Source organism: Mandrillus leucophaeus, unplaced genomic scaffold (genome assembly GCF_000951045.1).
Source record: "Mandrillus leucophaeus isolate KB7577 unplaced genomic scaffold, Mleu.le_1.0 Scaffold1443, whole genome shotgun sequence".
NCBI classification, from domain to species: domain Eukaryota; kingdom Metazoa; phylum Chordata; class Mammalia; order Primates; family Cercopithecidae; genus Mandrillus; species Mandrillus leucophaeus.
This window is the reverse complement of record NW_012101414.1, coordinates 231,967-237,519: the sequence shown is the minus strand read 5'-3', so window position 1 is coordinate 237,519 and position 5,553 is coordinate 231,967. Positions and strand designations below refer to the sequence as shown.

Below are 5,553 nucleotides of genomic sequence, written 5' to 3'. Positions count from 1 at the left end.
ACACAAGCCTGGGTGACCTCATCCCTCTGGATGAAGAATGGTTGGGTTTACCTCTACAGCCATGGTCTCATTCCCTAGCTCCTGCCAGTTATCCAATTCTTGTCAACTTTGTTTGAAGGTGCCTACACAACTCTGATGAAATACGTTCAAAATTTTACTCTTTGTTCCTGCAGTTCTGTCCTGGTTCATGTCTATTGCCTTGCTGAATGGCTCTATCTCTCATTCAGTTTCCTAACCCAGAATCTGAGTGTCATCCTTTTTTTTTCTCCTGATTTACATATTCATTATACCAACAAGTACTATCATTTCTTGTTCCTAAACAGCTTTCAAATCCATTCATTCTCTCCAACTTTACTAGCATCACAGCTAGTTCAGGTAATCATCATCCCTTCCCTAGAGAACTGCCTCTACCTTGAGCCTAACTCTCTAATTTTATTATTATTTATCCCTGTTGTTTGAAACCAGGACAATATTTCTGAAATATAATCTATTTTAATTTTGAGAATTATAATTTCAGATTATAGACCACATAGTTTTTGGAATTAGGCAAAACTGGATTTCAATCTCATCTATACCAGCTATAGGAGTATCTCTGAGTTTCAGTTTCTTCTGAAAAATGGAAATAATAATGTTACCTTCCTTCATTCTCCTTCCATTTGTGTGTCTTTTGCTCATTCATCTTGTCTCCAATTAGATGTCCCTGTATCTAGGAAGTCTCCTCTGCCTACCCAATGTTGGGTTCATTGATCCTTCTATGAGCTCTCTTAGGATACCCAACTTTACCTTGCAGATCACTGATTATAATGGCTTGTAATGATTTATTTGCTCATCTGTATTGTCACTTTACCTTGCAGATAACTGATTGTAATGGATTGCAGTGATTTATTTACTGGTCTGTTTTTCCAAGTAGTCTATAAACTCTTTGAGTGAAAATTATTTTTTACCATTTTATCAGAAGCACAGGGCACATTGCTTGGCTTATAATAGTTTTTCTAAAGAAAATGCTGAATGAATGAAACTGCACGCCCCTTTGCTTTCCTCCTCCATGTAAAGTAAACATTATTTTATTTTATAAATGAATCATAAGTTCAGGAGATTAACAAGGTCATGCAAGAAATGATTGCCATTGGTTTTATCTTAGTCAAAGGCCAGCTCGTTCTATGATACCAGCTGCTTCCTTCACTTAGAAAGGCGCTGTTTTATTGCCATACAACCAACTTGTTGCCATTTTATGGCCACTCATGATGAATCTCTAAAGGTGGAATTTCATGTAAATAAAACATTTAAGTTGTGTATATTAAGGTCGGTGCAAAAGTAATTGTGATTTTGGCCATAAAATAATGGCAAAAACCGCAATTACTTTTGCACCAACCTAATAAAATAGTAATAGTAGCTCTCCAGGAAGACACGAGCACTATGGAAACGTGTGACACGGTGAAAGGGGGTATTTACAAAATACCATTTACTTAGCTTGTGTATGTAATGACCTTTGAAGAGGGTCTTGCATACAGTAAATCCTCTACCACTGATAACCACAGTAATTAGTAGCATTATTTTCATAGGAAAGACTGTATCAGGCAGCCGCTGCTTTTTCAGCAAAATTCAGAATAGACATCCGCACCCATATTGAGAACACAAAATCAGTTAATGCTTCCGATATAAAAGAGGAACTAGTTATGGGTCTCAGAAATTCCCAGCACAGCCTTTAAGTTTCCAAACATCTACTAGAAAAGGAATGCAGATTTAAACTGAGTGAGGTGTGGAGTGGGGGAAGCTGACTGGGTCTGGACCAAAGAACTTCGAGGAACTTGCCCAGAGCCCTGCACGCATCAGACCTACCGCAGACATTGCAGGCCTGAAGAAAGGTAGGTCCAGGGACTTGCCTTCCTAGGCTTTAGGGCTGATGGTTTGGTTCACTTCCCGGGTTTAGGATTTCTGGGAGTGGAACGACAAAAAAAAATGAGGCCACTTCCCATGACACAAGCTGGTAGTCAGGGTTGGGGTGGGTTGAGTGTACCTTTAAATGGGCATTTGGTGAGGGGATGAGGAACAGTCTTTGCTACAGTTGATGGGAGTTAGAAAAGCCTCCTCAAGGCTGACATTGGAGCTGGATGAGATTTTTTTAGTTACTTTTGTCCCTTAAGTTCTCAGGATACCAAAACACTATAAGCAATATTTTAAACTTTTGATTGATTACCTCATCTGCTGTTAATGTCCTTCCTCCATGGTCTTTATTCTCTGTGTCTGACTGGTTATTTTTATAATTCAGGATTTAAGAACAGATGTATCGCATGCAGAATTTGGTGTACATGGACTAGGGCACAGGCAGGGTCCCCAGCCTTGTACATTTAGATGGGCTGTAACCTGACCTAGTTCTCCAGTGGTCTTTGGCACTATTCATGGGCACCCAGGCAGTAAACTGAGGCTGCTCATGATAAAATCTACTAATGAAAAATGCCTTGTAGACTTTTAGCATTCTTAGGATAAGAAAGAAGCTTGTAAGTAGTCGTGGCCATTGTAATCTTTTCCCAGATGAAGTAAGTGAAACCCAGAAAAGGGAAATAATGTACCCAGAATCACACAAGTTAATAAAAGGGCTGGGAGCAAACAAACAAACAAACAAAAAAGAATTCTTGGTTCCTAGTCCAGGCCTTTTCACTTCCCGTGCCACAATTTCTGCATCCCCATCATCCTCCTAAAAACTATCCAGATTCAGGCCTCATTTTGGGTTTCTAGTCTATTTGATAACTTTGCCAAGAAAAAGGGGATGACCATGTGTACCACTCTCCTCATGCTCTCTCCTTGTGATTGTGGCGGGGGGTGGGGTGGGGCGGGGGGGATGGTGACATAAAAATGAGGAAACAAGAGACTGGTGGTGCTGCTGATCCACAAAGAGACTGGGGCCAATCAAAGAGGGAAGGGTGGTCTAGGTTCCCTCACCTCTTTTTGTTGTTGTTGTTGTTGTTGTTGTTGTTGAGACGGAGTCTCGCTCTGTCGCCCAGGCTGGAGTGCAGTGGCGCGATCTCGGCTCACTGCAAGCTCCGCCTCCCGGGTTCACGCCATTCTCCTGCCTCAGCCTCCCGAGTAGCTGGGACTACAGGCGCCCGCCACCACGCCCGGATAATTTTTTGTATTTTTAGTAGAGACGGGGTTTCACCGAGTTAGCCAGGATGGTCTCGATCTCCTGACCTTGTGATCCGCCCGCCTCGGCCTCCCAAAGTGCTGGGATTACAGGCGTGAGCCACCGCGCCCGGCCTCCCTCACCTCTTTATCCGGGGGGCGGGGAAGACATTGTAGTTGTCAAGAGCCTGATGCATATAGGTGATGGTACAAAACCAAGCTTTCAATTCTTCTCCAACCCAGAATAAATGTCCCTCATATGTATCCAACATTCTCAGCAGTTTTAAAAAAAATTGAATAGAGAGAAGTCAAGCCCTGGATGGTAAAATATTTTTGTCCTTGGGGACTTTATGTGCTGTAGATAATTAACACAAGGATTTCTGTGGTGGAAAAACAGGAGGCAGTTATATGAACTTATGGCCAGAGTTTCTTAGAAGGACAAAGCACCAGCCTTGAAGGACCAGAACCTGACCTATGTTATCAAAGAATTATGGGAAAGCAGAAGAGTCAGTTATAAGCTTTGCTTTGATATAATGGCTCTGCCCTGGAGGAAGCTTACAGTCTTGACAGAGAGGCACTAAACACAGAGAGAGAACCACCAGTGTGTTTGATAAGACAGACCCAACATGTCCTAAATTCTCAGTCTGAAGATGTGTGTGCCTGAGAGATTGAGGCAGAGGTTCTTTTACATTAAAGAAGAATAAAGTACACATTTTGATGGACTAAGAAGAATCATCTTTAGTCACTTACCAAATAACTTTGACTTTTGCAATGTAGAAGTAACATAACACAGATTTCTTAGACCCTTGGTTACCATCATAGGTTGAGTGATCCACGTGTGGGCAATGGTGGAGAAGTGGGGGAACAGTGTCTGAAAGAGGATAGAAACTATGCAATGCTATTTGTGTGTGAGAAGATTAGATGATGTGGTGGGTTTGTTTTTGTTCTTACAAGGTGGTCACAGGAGGGATGGAACATTCCTGCAAATGGGTTCAGTATATGCAAACGTCTCAATATAAGAATGAAATCACTTCTTTGGAACAACTTGAATAAGTCAAATATACTTGGGGCTTTAAAAATTAAAAGGAGAGAGATTTGAGGTAAGACTACAACAATAGATTTGTGCTGAAGTAGCAGAGGTTTTGTTATCAACATTAAAAATTTTAACTCTATGCTAAGGGTGGTGAAATGTAAAAGAAGGCTTTTAAAGGGGAGGGTGACTCAATTGATTTTATATTTGATCATTCTGGCTACAACATCAGGGGTGGACTGAATATCCAAAGCCACAAATGGACACAGGGAACATTCAGAGGCTATGACGAATACTTCTGATGAAAATAGGATAATGGCTTGCCTTGAGAAGATGAGAGAAATACACAGAGTTGAAAAATGGTTGTGTAGGATTAAGATGAGATTGATTGAACATAGAGGGTAGGCAGCAGAAGAACTAATGACAAACTACCAGATATTTTTGAGACAGGGTCTCACTGTGTTGCCCAGGCTGGAGTACACTGGCGCCATTGTGGCTTACTCCAGCCTCGACCTCAGCCTCCTGAGTAGCTGGGATTACAGGCGCCCACCACCACACCCAGCTAATTTTTGTATTTTGTGTAGAGATGGGGTTTCACCATGTTCCCCAGTCTGATCTCAAACTCCTGGGCTCCAACAATCCTCCCACTTTGGCCTCCCATAGTGCTGGGATTACAGGAGTGAGTCACAATGCCCGACTTTAAACTTCCAGATTTTTAACATGGATAGTGTAGTTAATTGCTGGGCCTTCCACCAAGAAAGGACACTTGCACTCCCATAGCATTAGGGTTCCTGTTCCCTTTAGCTCTTGCCACTCTTGATTAGGGACTACTTGCAGGGCTCTGAAATAATCTCCACGTACTGTTCCTTGCGCCACCTTACTTTTTTGAAAGAGAAATTTTGAGGAAGACTGGATGTCTTCTATTTAAGTCTTCTAAGGTTTGAAATAAAAGTTACCTCTTCTCCGTTCTGGAACAAGTAGGTAAATTGTCAATTTCTGGGCTTTATTAGAATGACTTTAAATTAAGCCCAGAGAAGGACAATTCCCCTAAGTGTAACAAAAATCTAAGGATGTGGATTAAATGTAAGACCCAAAACAAGACTTATTTTATTTTAGCCATATGCTCCAAATCTAAATTTTGTGTTCTGTCCAGGGAGCGCTAAAGTGTATATATAGGTCTGAATATACCTACTCCATAGCATATATATGTAACCCACCTCCCAAATTCCATTATCATTGGAACAGAGACTGCAAGAGGAAGAGGAGGGCCTCTTGGCCCACCTCTACATAGTCTTGTACTTAACTTATTCCAAATTGGGTGGTTTCCTCCTTTTAGCAATTATAGATAATGCTGCTAAGAAAATTAATTGTACAAGTTTTTGTGCAAACAAAAGAGATCTTCT

The 5,553-nt window shown here is 41.4% G+C and overlaps 1 protein-coding gene across 3 annotated transcripts in view; it reads left to right on the top strand.

The window, feature by feature from the left end:
* Positions 1–1,676: 1,676 nt before the first annotated feature.
* Positions 1,677–5,553, top strand: part of MS4A4A (membrane-spanning 4-domains, subfamily A, member 4A) — a 28,608-nt gene continuing 24,731 nt past the window's right edge. Inside the window, exons 1-2 of one of the 3 annotated variants that reach the window (XM_011974345.1) lie at positions 1,690–1,865; positions 4,075–4,220. The gene's annotated coding sequence lies outside the window, so the exon portion shown is untranslated. Of the gene's footprint in view, positions 1,866–4,074; positions 4,221–5,553 lie in introns of all 3 variants that reach the window. The other 2 variants (XM_011974344.1, XM_011974346.1) reach the window with 2 other exon arrangements.